This window comes from Girardinichthys multiradiatus, chromosome X (assembly GCF_021462225.1).
Source record: "Girardinichthys multiradiatus isolate DD_20200921_A chromosome X, DD_fGirMul_XY1, whole genome shotgun sequence".
In the NCBI taxonomy this organism is placed as follows: domain Eukaryota; kingdom Metazoa; phylum Chordata; class Actinopteri; order Cyprinodontiformes; family Goodeidae; genus Girardinichthys; species Girardinichthys multiradiatus.
Window position 1 is genome coordinate 6,584,502 of NC_061817.1, and position 13,422 is coordinate 6,597,923.

A 13,422-nucleotide genomic window follows, 5' to 3' on the forward strand; every position below is an offset into this window, starting at 1 on the left:
TACTCGGTGCACAAATCCTTTGGAAATTACCTCTTTATTGTATAAAAATCAATGCAGTACATTAGGGTACAGTATCAACCTGACATTATTATATTTGAACTAGTTTAATAATTTTAGGTATAAACATAATTCCATTTTTCTCTAAATATCCACTTTTCAATTCCAAAACAGCAGAGGGTGCACTTGCCCCCCTAATTCCCTGCTGTTAAGGAACACTTCAAAGGGCAAAGATATTTTACGGACAAATCTCCTAAAAGTGATGGAAGTATGAAACATAATTAAATTAACAATTGTCCATTTCATTATTTTTCAAAGTAGATAAGTCATTTTAAAATAAATTTTTCTGACACAAAAAGACCATTTGGAGTCCCACCCCTCTAAAACAGAAATGCATAATACCGATTTTTTTTTACTTGAACAAAAAAGGCCTTCCCAACAGGAATACATCTGTCAAATGTCGCCAGTTAGCAACACAGAAAAGGATCGAGTGACCATTCTTACTTTCTCCAAATAAACTATACACAGAAAAAGTGGATGAGATATGTGAAAGTAAATAGGTGAGAAGTGCAGATTTCTTGTCATTTCTTATCACCCACCTGGGACAAAAAGTCCAGATTGTATATCAGGGTTCTAATTTCCCTGCCAACTATCTTATGTGGCATTTACTTTAAGGGACTTTTTTGTTGTTGTGAGAAAATTAACTGTAAACTTACACTTTGGCAGCTACATAATTGTAGTTCAATTAAACCATTCTGAGTAAATTGCAAGCCGATTGTTTATAGAAAAGGGAGACTTTCAGCTGCTTCCGTTCACTGGTGTTATGTTTTACACAACCTTTTCACTACTCCCTAACTTAAAGCATTGTTTTGTTGGAAGTAACCGAAGTGATGCACACTAGAGTAACAGCGCTGGTATAAAGTGAAACAATATTTAATTCTACCTGAGTACTGCCAGATTTAACTTTTTGGAATTATAGTTTGGCCACACATGTTCCTTTACCACAGAGGTCTTATGAATCCCTCTGTAGGGTTCTGGTTTGTTAGGTCTCTAATGTGCTGCCCTCAGACTTCCTCTTCCTCACTGGATAGATCACCACTTAAACCTTCACTCCTTGAACTTAAATTGGAGCAGGAGACTTTGCTATCACTGCTTTCAATCTTCATCAACTTTCGGCTGCTTTCCTGGCTGCCATGTGCTTCGTTTTTTCTCTCTCGTTTTAATATGTTTCTTAATTTCTGCTCATCTAACACTGTGCAGCTTACTATTTTTAAAGGCACGGAAGCTTGTTCAGTTTGGTCTGGGACCGGCCCCATTTCGTCAGGGTAGATGAGCTGTTGTCACTCTGCAGGTGGCAGGGATGCTCCAGAGGAATGTCGCTTCTCCTGAAAGCCTGGCAGCATTGACAGGTGTTCTTTGTAGCCCTGAACATGATCCTAACAGTTAGCTTGGTTGTTCTGGGGCCCTGCCCTTTTTGTGCATTCTGTATGGTTTATATCCGAAACTCTGGCAGGATTTCTAAACATTGTGCTTTGCAGATCTGCAGGAAAAACCTGTCTGATAGTAAAAACGTTCACTCAAACATTGGGTCCGTCCTGTTTGGGCTTACAACAGGGGCAGCAGCGGCAACAGCAGCGGCGGCTCACACAGGTGAACACCGCCATGAGAATGACCGTAACTGTTGGAAACAAAAAAAAAAGTATTTAGAAGCTGCTCTGTTTTGAAGAGAACAATTAATGTGCTTCAAAAAAAGAGGTGTGACACAGATGAAGATTAGGAGGATGAAGAAGCCTGCCATCTCCAAAGGGTGGGCGCTGGGCAGACATTGAAGCTTGAGCCATATTTTGTTCAGGAGGCCCACTGTCTCCTGTCTGGCACCCATCCTGCTGAGGAGACCACAGAGCAGAAAGGTCACGTCTGAGGTTTAGTCTAAACAGAATCACATTAGTGTGTGTTTGCTGTCAAGTGTCTTAACCGGAGGAGGAAAGCCAGGAATTTCACTGCTTGTGTGCATAAAGCTACTAGTAAAATACAGGTCCTTCTCAAAATATTAGCATATTGTGATAAAGTTCATTATTTTCCATAACGTCATGATGAAACTTTAACATTCATATATTTTAGATTCATTGCACACTAACTGAAATATTTCAGGTCTTTTATTGTCTTAATACGGATGATTTTGGCTTACAGCTCATGAAAACCTAAAATTCCTATCTCACAAAATTAGCATATCATTAAAAGGGTCTCTAAACGAGCTATGAACCTAATCATCTGAATCAACGAGTTAACTCTAAACACCTGCAAAAGATTCCAGAGGCCTTTAAAACTCCCAGCCTGGTTCATCACTCAAAACCCCAATCATGGGTAAGACTGCCAACCTGACTGCTGTCCAGAAGGCCACTATTGACACCCTCAAGCAAGAGGGTAAGACACAGAAGACATTTCTGAACGAATAGGCTGTTCCCAGAGTGCTGTATCAAGGCACCTCAGTGGGAAGTCTGTGGGAAGGAAAAAGTGTGGCAGAAAACGCTGCACAACGAGAAGAGGTGACCGGACCCTGAGGAAGATTGTGGAGAAGGGCCGATTCCAGACCTTGGGGGACCTGCGGAAGCAGTGGACTGAGTCTGGAGTAGAAACATCCAGAGCCACCGTGCACAGGCGTGTGCAGGAAATGGGCTACAGGTGCCACATTCCCCAGACCTGGGCTACAAAGAAGCAGCACTGGACTGTTGCTCAGTGGTCCAAAGTACTTTTTTCGGATGAAAGCAAATTCTGCATGTCATTCGGAAATCAAGGTGCCAGAGTCTGGAGGAAGACTGGGGAAAAGGAAATGCCAAAATGCCAGAAGTCCAGTGTCAAGTACCCACAGTCAGTGATGGTCTGGGGTGCCGTGTCAGCTGCTAGTGTTGGTCCACTGTGTTTTATCAAGGGCAGGGTCAATGCAGCTAGCTATCAGGAGATTTTGGAGCACTTCATGCTTCCATCTGCTGAAAAGCTTTATGGAGATGAAGATTTCATTTTTCAGCACGACCTGGCACCTGCTCACAGTGCCAAAACCACTGGTAAATGGTTTACTGACCATGGTATCGCTGTGCTCAATTGGCCTGCCAACTCTCCTGACCTGAACCCCAATGGAGAATCTGTGGGATATTGTGAAGAGAACGTTGAGAGACTCAAGACCCAACACTCTGGATGAGCTAAAGGCCGCTATCGAAGCATCCTGGGCCTCCATAAGACCTCAGCAGTGCCACAGGCTGATTGCCTCCATGCCACGCCACATTGAAGCAGTCATTTCTGCAAAAGGATTCCCGACCAAGTATTGAGTGCATAACTGTACATGATTATTTGAAGGTTGACGTTTTTTGTATTAAAAACACTTTTCTTTTATTGGTCGGATGAAATATGCTAATTTTGTGAGATAGGAATTTTGGGTTTTCATGAGCTGTATGCCAAAATCATCCGTATTAAGACAATAAAGGACCTGAAATATTTCAGTTAGTGTGCAATGAATCTAAAATATATGAATGTTAAATTTTCATCATGACATTATGGAAAATAATGAACTTTATCACAATATGCTAATATTTTGAGAAAGACCTGTAATGCTGGGGTTATTTAATCCCATATCTGGCTCTGTTGAAGACATTTTGTAGTGATTTGCAAAACATAATCATACTCCTTAAACTATTTCATGTTTTCTCTGCTTATATCCACAAACTTCAGTGATTTTTTTCTGAATTGTTTGTGATAGACCAACACAAACTAGCACGTAATTGTAAATAAGAAGAAGGATAAATGCCTTTCAAATGTTGTTACAAATAAAAACAAGAAGTTTTTGTGAATTTGTTTGTTGCCTGTGCAACCAGTTGCCTTCAGAAGTTACATAAATAGTAGAGTCCAGCTGTGTGTAGTTTCATCTACCAGCTTTGCACATCGGAAACTGAAGTTTTCACCCTTTCTTCTTTTCAAAATAGTTCTAGCTCAGTCTGATTGGATGGAGAGTATCTGGACATTATACATTCTTAAAAGATTTAGGTCTGGGCTTTAACTGGGCCATTCTAATGCATGCACATGCTTTGATCTAAACCACTTCCTTATAGCTTTTCCTGTATGTTTGTTTTGGTGGAAGGTGAACCTCCACCCCATTCTCAAGACTTTTGCAGAATCCAACAGTTTGTTGACAGGATTGCCCTCTATTTGCTTCGTCCATCCTTCGTCAACCTTGACCAGTTTCCTTTTCTTTGGTGAAAGCACCATGATGGAGCCACTATCATGGGTTACATGGGAAGGCTCTGTACAGAGTGATGCTATAAGGCAATTGCTTGCTTTGGATTTGTTTAGAGTAACACAGATGCATTTCTAACTCTTTTTTTTTTTGTGTGGAACATGTTTCATTTCCCCTCCCTTTCACAATTGCGCTGTACTTTATGTTGGTGTAAAACACTAATTAAAAAAATACATTCAAGCCTGTGGCTTTAATGTCAGAAAATGGAGATATTCAAGGGCTTTTGATACTTTTGTAAGGTCCTGGAACCACAAGTTTAGCCTCTTCATCTTGTTAATTTCTGCCCCGTAGGCTCACACTGTAATATGCATAATGGGAGGAGGAGCAGTTTTAAGTTGTTTTCTGTTGACGGCGCTGCTGTGTTCTTGCTGAATTGCTCACATGGGTGTGACTCTCTGACATTTCTGGTTATTAGAACTGGATTATATAACAATAAAAAAAAAGCACACTAAAATGACAGAAAACAGAAAGTTTACACATATTAACATGAGCTTCAGCTGATTATTTTCATGGCTAAAGGACACATGATCATTGAAAACCCAGGAAACCTGGTTGCTTAAATGTCTTTAATTACAAACACATGCTCCTCTGAACAGCATGTACTAAGTATAATCAGAAGCAGCTCTGAACAGTTACCCATGTGAGTTTACTGTAAATTTGGTTTTCATACTGTGAGTTATGCTTAGAATAAGAACTAACAAGAGAATATAGAAGGTGGAGGTAGTCAGGTTTGTTAATTTCCCCTGATCTTATATACTGTAAACCTTTTAAACAAATCAGCTTTTTCCTGTTTCAGTGCCTGTCTGTGTTCTGTAGCAATGCTCTGAATTACAGTTCAGTTTATTTTCCTTTTTCCAAGAATAATTGTAGAATGCTTTTATTAATAGGAGAAACATATCGAAGGATCAATCCAATTCTGATGGATTTAATAAACTTAGAAACAACCATTATGTAGAAGATAATGTGGGAAACCAGTTTTTTCATGCACTTTGGTGCATCTCTGTATTATTCTAACTATCCTCTACTACATCTCCATAACAATCTAACATTCTAGCATATGTTTGTGTTTATATTATCTTTAAGACATTCTTCTCATTCTTTCTCAGCTTTTACTTTTTCTAAGTCATCTTTGCTCTCAGAAACACTGAAGGACACCTACCTGTGAGAGTCTGGGCTGTTTCCCCACACTTAGTCAAGCCCACAGTAAGTGTCAGAAGTTTCCTGTGCCAGCAGAAGAGGAGGAGGACTGGGTGGAGACCATGTGAACACGCTATAGTATGTTCCCAGAAGCAGTCTCCTGCAGCGTTTGTTACAGCTAGTTAGTTGGTTTGTTGTTTAGGAGCTGCAGCTCCTAATGGAAGACAAATAATTGCAATCAGACTGAGACAAAAAAAAAATTATCTTCTTGTATTTTACTTTTGTCCTTAAGATCTTGCTCTTGTTACCCTGTCCGTCTCAGAGGCTGTAGTTTTTTCTTTTACAGTCCTGTTTGGGAGGGACTGCTGCTTTAGGCTTTGTGCTCCTCTCTGGTTTACTCCTCCTCCGCCTGCTTTACTGAGGCTTCCCTCATTTACACAGCAGAGGATGGCGGTGTTCCCATTTCCAGCATTGTGGTTCGGACTTGGTTGATGGGGCTGATTCTCAAACAGGCTCTATGGCTGCGAGGGCGTGTCAATATTAGCTGTTATATAACAGTGGTTCCAAAATGAGACTTTTTTTTAAAATAAACTTGATAATCTGTATTTTACTGGTAAATTTAGTGAAATAAGGAGATAAACTCTTTTAAAAAAAGTAAAACAACAAAAACTGCTGACTTGTTACAAAAGCATTGAGTCTAATTATAATTAACAGCTGATGGATGGATAAGGCGCTACTGGACTGTTGGATGATACAGTGACATCAGCTGGACCTCTCTCCTATCTTTTATAATCTCACCAGATGTCGCCATGCCATCATCTCCAAGTTTTTCGAGGACAAGACGCCGAAGTGCGCGGGCGCCTGCGACTACTGCCGCAATCCCAAAGCCGTGCGGGCCCAGCTGGAGCAAGCGGCCGCCCTTAGCACCAAGACCGACGAGGGCCACAGCAGCGAGCCCAGAGGGCCGTTCGGGTACCTGCAAGACCAATACGAAGGAGGGAAGAAGGGCTATTGCTTTGAAAGGCAGGTTGAACACTTGTTATGCTTTCTGAAATGTGGTTTGATGTGATTTGGTTTGGAGTAATGAAGGTGCTGTATATCACCTCTGCAGGTATGATGAAGGGGATGAAGGAAGTGCTGAAGAGGAGACCAAAAAGAGGAAAAGGGAGTTTTCTGACCTCTTCAAGAAGCAGATGAATCTGCGGAAGGTGATTCCTAATATTAATAATTTTTGACTGACTGCATATCCTGCTTGCTGGCATTTTTAATATCCCTGATGGTATCTGGCCAGTGCTGCACTTCCAAAAGTATCCGTACCTCATTTTATCAATTTACAGCCACACATTTTAATGTATTTTATGAAACATTTTTGTCTTCAAGCAAAGCTCTATGTGTGGGGTGGAAAACTAACACTACACATCACCCTGAACATGTCACCCCTATTGTGAAACGCGGTGCTGGCAGCATCATGCTGTGGGGAAAATTTTCTTCTACAAAGACAGCGAAGCTGGATGACGTTTATGGATGGAGTTTAATACAGGAAATAAACCTGTTAGTGGCTGGAAAAGGGTGGAGACGGGGGACGGAGCTTCACCTCCAAGCAGGGCAACACTAAACATACAGCCAGAGCTACAGTGAAATGATCTAGACCGTCGCACATTTATGTGTTGGAATGGCCCAAAGCTAAATTTAATTGAGACTCTGTGTCAGTACCTGAAAAATGTTGCTACAGATGCTCTCTGTTCAGTCTGGCTGATTTATTTTCCATAGAAGAATGAGCAAAAAAATGTCACTCTAAATGTGTGCAAAGCAGGAAGGCACACACCCTAAAGGGCGTGCAGCTGTAGAGTTTTATTTATTAAATTTTTGAACACAGTGTAGAATTTTACAGTTTCACAGTTATGCATAACTCTATTAAAATTATCTGTAGAAATGAAATTTGAGGTTGTAATGTGACAAAGTCAAGCAGTCTATTTGATGGGTTCGGGTTTTACTCCAAAAAACAGCAGTGTGTGGATCCTGGGTAGACTAAACTCTGCCTTGATAGGTAGGTAGGGATTGGCAGTTATTGTATTATTTATTGTTGTGAAGAAGAAAATACATCGGGATAAGAATTGTTATTAAATGTAAACTCAAATTTGTGATGTTTGCAAACCCCTAAAACTGATAGCATGGTTGGGATATTTTTACCTCTTTTGTGTTCATGGGAGCAGAAGCAAGGAACAGTTTTTATGAAAATTTGTGCTCCCTAATGTCCGGTATCCAGCTTGGAAGCCAGGAGTAAAGGGAGCTCATTTACTATATAGTCCACTGAGACATCAGCGTGCGATGCCCCTGCCCTATCAGCCGCGGTGCCCGCTGGGATTTGTAGTAGCGGACTATCCTGGGGTACAAAATGGCCGATGACGCCGGAAGGCATAGTAGCGTCCAGCAACGTACAAATGGTCCAACATCAAGAAGGCTGTTGAGAACGTTCAAATACTTCATTTATTTATCATTATAACTATAAATACCACAAAATATTACGCTAACATTTTTACGTTTTCTGAAAACTGCACATCTCTACCTTCAGGCTGTTAACAGTGCTCAGACGGAAATCGCTGAATTCAGCTTGTTTATATTCTTACATTATAATGAAGTATCCTCTGAAACAACTACACTCAGGACTTTCTCTGAAAATGTTGGATGACCTGAATTTTTTTTTTTCCTCATGTGAAGGTCCGCTTCATTTATTCATCTATCATATTAGATTACCCGTCATGTAAAACCTTTAAACAACAAAGGATTTCATTTGAGGATTTAGTTTTAGTCTAAACAAATTTCCTGAGCATCTGTTGCCTCCCTCCACATCTGGGTGCAGCAAAAACTGACCGGGCCGCTGTTTGAGTCAATTTTTGTGAAATCGCTCCCACATGTTGAAAGGAGCTGGCAAAACCTTTGAGTCAAACTGCAGTCCAGCAGCTCCAAGTAGAGGCCAGCCAAACATTTTACAGAACAACAAAGAAACGCAGGAATGTCAAGATAGTGAAAGAAAGTGAACTGAATGAAAACCTATAAATATGTGTTTCTATGCATATTTCACTGTGAAACTTTTCTAGGTGCAATTGTATAGAAAAACAATCATCACAGTATCGCTTTTATAATGTGTGTCTGAAAGACTCTTCAGTGTGAAATTGCTAACTCAAATCGATGCTCGTGTTTCTTTAGGCCACTGATGGCCCGAGGGAGGACTTTGTTCCACCAGGTAACACCAACACTGGAATAAGACTCTCAAATGAGTCGTAAGGTTCATTCGTGGAGTAACAAGTTCTTCCTGTCGTGCAGATGCTGACTGCCCGCTCAGAGAGGCCAGCAGCCAGAAGATCCCCCGGCTCACTGTGAAGGTACGTGATAAAACTGGAACGGTGCAAACACATTCCTCCTGCATTTGTTAACAGGTGCTCATTAACTCTCATGTGAGTCGTGTGTCATCAGACGTCAGTGTAGCTGTAGTAAAAATCAGTGTGTAGAAAGATTCATTAAAAAGGCTTTACAGGATTGTGCAGCGCAGCATTTTCCTACATCTGTTTACCATTTACTTGCTTTTTTTCTGCTGATACAAGAATGTGATATATAGCGTTTTATTTAGCTGTTACATAGCAACCAACTTTTATTTCATATGAAGAGATTAAGATATGATGTTTACTTGAGAAAAATAAACGAGGTTCTTGGGCCAAGGAAAGGTCTGGAAACGTGTTGTTTTCCAGGTCCTTCCTTCCTGCTTTCTTTCTTGCTTTCTTTCTTTCTTCCTTCCTTCCTAGTGAGATCTCTATAGAAATATCTACAGTAAATTAAAGGTAGATTAGTTGTTTTAAAATTTTACAGCCTAAAGACGGATACATTTCTGGAAACAGAACTTGGGACAATAAAAATGTCAACGTCTCATTTCAGACTAGAGAGCATTGCTTGTACCGCCTGCGAGATGCTCTGTGTGGCCAGCAGGGGGCAGAAGACACATTTAGATTTAGGTCAGAGATTTCAGATGTTCTCCATGACTATTCTTCTAAAACCTGATTGAAGGAAATATAACCATCGGGCTTTATTTCCTTTCCATCTCTCTGATGCACCAGCCTGATGTCAGCAGTAGATATAGAGCACGAGGTCTTCAAAGGCAGCAAAACCTCCAACTTGTACAAAGCTGCTATCTTAAAGAAGGTAGATGAAACTGTTTGTGTCATAATCCAAAATAAAACCGGAGATGTTTTATGTTTAACTCATCTGGTGTCCTGAAGATGTCGGAGATATCAAAATCAACAGGTGGGACAGAAGAGGGCAGCAGCAGTTATTCAAGAGAAGCTGAGGCAAGACTCAAAGCGGATGGAAACTCATCCTCTTTATACCCCGAGGAGCTGCAGGGGTTCACCTCTGCTTCTCAGATCTACTCTGTAAGAGTGTTTGATTACATAAACATCCTTAAAGTTTGAGAGAAGATCATGTTTTAATTCTCCTCCCTGTTGCTCCAGATGAAGCGAAAACGAGTGGGTGCAGGCCAAAGGGGCTCCTCCAACTGTTTCCTCTCTGCCAAGGATCTCCTGAACCCCTCCACGTCAGACGCCGTTTCTAGCAAAGTGACAGAAAACGGCGGCTTTTTCAGGGACTCCTCAGAGGGGCCGGGCGACAAAAGGATCAGGGTAAAGGAGATGAACACAGAGACTATGTCGGCCTTGACATCATCCATCAGAGCCAGAGCCTCTGCCGTCAGCGCCCACTTAAACAGCCCGACTACAGGAAGCAGAGCCATGAGCAGGAAGCAGCAGAAGCTGGCAGACGCAGCGAAAAGTTCTCACAACATCTCCCAGTACTTTGTGAAAACTAAACCTGTGGAGGAAGAGAGCTGTGAAGAGGCAGAGCTCCCCATGGAAGCAGGTGGTTTCCTATCAGAGACTCTCTGTGAGATTCATGAAGAGAACATAAGGCAGGAGCTACATTCTCTGGCTGCTGTGGACGTAACGGCGAGCGACCCTGCGCTTTTAGAGACTGAGGATCTGGTCCTGATAGAACCTAAAACGGAAGTCATCGTTTTATCGGATGATGAAGAAGCGGACAAAGAAAGAACTTTGACTTTGGTTGAGGACACCGCTCATGAGGATAAGACAACTCTCACAGCGTACTCTAACCTCAGCAAACATTTCTATAAATCTTTACTGGCAAAAGTCTTCACTACATTTTTACCTCTTATACAGACCAGACCGAACTGAAGAAGCAGCAGCAGCTAACCCACCTTTAGTTCAAGAGGTACAGTGTCTCAAAAGTATTTACAACGCTTTAACTATTCCACCCTTTGTCTCATTATAGCCACAGACCTCATTGTGCTTCATTTGACATTGTGTATGGCATTTATCAACACAAGTAGTGGTAAGGTGAAAACTTCAGCAACACTTGAAGCACTTGGAACAAACTTTATTAGCAGACCAACGTGTTTCGGCATGTGGCCTTCTTCAGGGTCATCACAAATCACCGCACAAGTTGTATTTAAATGAAAAAGCACAATCCAGAAAAAACAACATCCCACACTTACAACAGCACCTCATTCTCAGAGATGCACAGTAAAATTCAAACAAACAAAAGCACCCATAAAAACGCTAAAAATAATAGTTTTATGATAAAGATTTCAACTCGATAACTTGGATGTTATGTCCCCTTTTAAGGCAAAGTGTTTTCAGCCAGAGCCTAATTAGCCACTGGTTTAACCAGTGAGCAAGTACCATCCCCTGTATGCCGATTGGTCCGTTGGTGTATGTGTGTACATATGATTGGTTTATTTGAATTTTCCTGCATTGTACTTTCTATTTAAATACAACTAGTTTGGTGATTTGTAATGACCCTGAAGAAGGGCAGCAAAACATTTGAGACCGGGACATGAAAATTTGAGAATTTATGAAGGAAAGAACTTCCGTCGTCAAAGGCCAAAAGAATCAAAGCAGAGAAAAGCGATAAAACGTATTGTGAAAAAACAAAAAGCAAAGACAGCAGAGCAGAATTTGATTGAGTTAAATGCATTATTCTGCCCAAACCAATGAGTTTCACTGGAGAAATTAGTTTTAAACCAACACAGACATCTTTTATCTGCAAAAAATCTCCTCAACACCAATGTTTCTGCTCACATTATAGAGATGGGCCAAGCAGAGGCAAACGTTCAGTCTGAACTTTAACTGTACCGCAAAGAAGGATGGGCAAAAATGTCAGTCTCCAGATATGCTGATAGAGGCACACCCAAAAAGACTTTAACTCCTTTTTGCTGCAATTACAGCAACAGGTGTTTCACTTGTCCTCTGCTTCTCAGTAATGCACTGCTTTGTGTTGCTCCACCACGCTTTTATATGCAGGGTTTGCATTTGATCCAATTCTTATTGATGGATAATTGTGTCTGTATTTGCAGAATACAGATGAGGTGGAAACAAAACAAGAGTTGCCTCCTGCAGCAAAGCGCAGCCGGACGTTAGGTGCGAACAAAAGAAGAGTGACCTTCAACCCAGATGTGCAAGCGAGGTCCCTGCCGCTACCCGGTGAGCTCGTGACGCTGAAGGAAGCAGCCAATATTGTGGTCCATTATCTGGACCCCTTTTATTCTCAGGGAAAGTTTGCCACCAAGGTGAGTAGAAGTTTATGAAAGCAGCTTAAAACTGAATAATATGTTTAATATATGTGTTTAACAGATGAATAAATGCTTTTACAGGCTCTGTTTAAGTCTTTTGCACGGTACTTGTCTCACCTTCTTACAGAGGGTAAAAGTTGTGAAAAAAGCCAAGGTAATTGAACCATTACAGTCATATAACGTCTTGCAGTTGATTCTTCATTAACAATAATCTCTGTGTCTGCAGTAAAAGGGGAAGCTAAAGTTCTCATCAAGAAGTTTTTCGACAGCATACAGCGCTGTGAGAGCGAGGCTGACTGGGAGCACCTTAAGAGACTGCACAACTCTAAAGCCACAGAGAGCAAGGAGTGATGGGACATGTAGTCATTTTTCTTCTATGTCAGTGCCTGTTAGTTCCTCCAGTTGATTTCATTATTTATGTAAGAAGTTTGAAATTAAGGGCTTTTGTGGGTGCTTGTATGTTGTGTCAATACATAATAAAAAATGCTGACTGCCACAGTCTGGAGTAGCAGAGATGAAATGATCAGTATCATAATGGGCAAGTGCTCTTAATATTTTAGCCCCTTGAGTCAAGCCATTGAATCTGGCTGCAGTAATAAGTCGTCATGTTTGCTTTTCTCTTTGTAGCAAAAAAAGCACTAATGTGAACAGATAGATCACATGGAAAGGTGTTCAATTTACGTTATCTGGCTGAAATGTTAAAATAAAAAAACAAAAGATGAATATGTGGAAAAGCCATTCATACCTCCTGTTAAATATAGTGGAAGATCTGTCATGGTGTGGGCCTGTTTCTCTTCCAGAGGAGCTCGGAACCTTGTTAGGCTGCTTGGTCATTCAAATGCTATAATATTTTAAATAAAAAATTATTTTTTTTGAATAACGATACAAAATATATGGCCAAATCAACACGGAGATGATTCACCAGACCTTCTTATGGGGTTGGACAATGAAACTGAAACACCTGTCATTTTAGTGTGGGAGGTTTCATGGCTAAATTGGACCAGCCTGGTAGCCAGTCTTCATTGATTGCACATTGCACCAGTAAGAGCAGAGTGTGAAGGTTCAATTAGCAGGGTAAGAGCACAGTTTTGCTCAAAATATTGAAATGCACACAACATTATGGGTGACATACCAGAGTTCAAAAGAGGACAAATTGTTGGTGCATGTCTTGCTGGCGCATCTGTGACCAAGACAGCAAGTCTTTGTGATGTATCAAGAGCCACGGTATCCAGGGTAATGTCAGCATACCACCAAGAAGGATGAACCACATCCAACAGGATTAACTGTGGATGCAAGAGGAAGCTGTCTGAAAGGGATGTTCGGGTGCTAACCCGGATTGTATCCAAAAAACATAAAACCACGGCTGACC

At 41.1% G+C, this 13,422-nt stretch overlaps 2 long non-coding RNA genes across 2 annotated transcripts; one reads left to right on the plus strand and one right to left on the minus strand.

Moving 5' to 3' along the window:
* Positions 1–17: 17 nt before the first annotated feature.
* Positions 18–6,112, minus strand: LOC124862549. Its single transcript, XR_007036941.1, has 3 exons — positions 5,728–6,112; positions 5,442–5,633; positions 18–1,883 (listed from the first exon to the last, which is right to left on the minus strand). It is a non-coding gene; the product is annotated as an uncharacterized LOC124862549 (long non-coding RNA).
* Positions 6,113–6,543: 431 nt separating this feature from the next.
* On the plus strand, positions 6,544–9,422 carry LOC124862548. Its single transcript, XR_007036940.1, has 4 exons — positions 6,544–6,627; positions 8,627–8,663; positions 8,744–8,802; positions 9,350–9,422. It is a non-coding gene; the product is annotated as an uncharacterized LOC124862548 (long non-coding RNA).
* Positions 9,423–13,422: the final 4,000 nt, after the last annotated feature.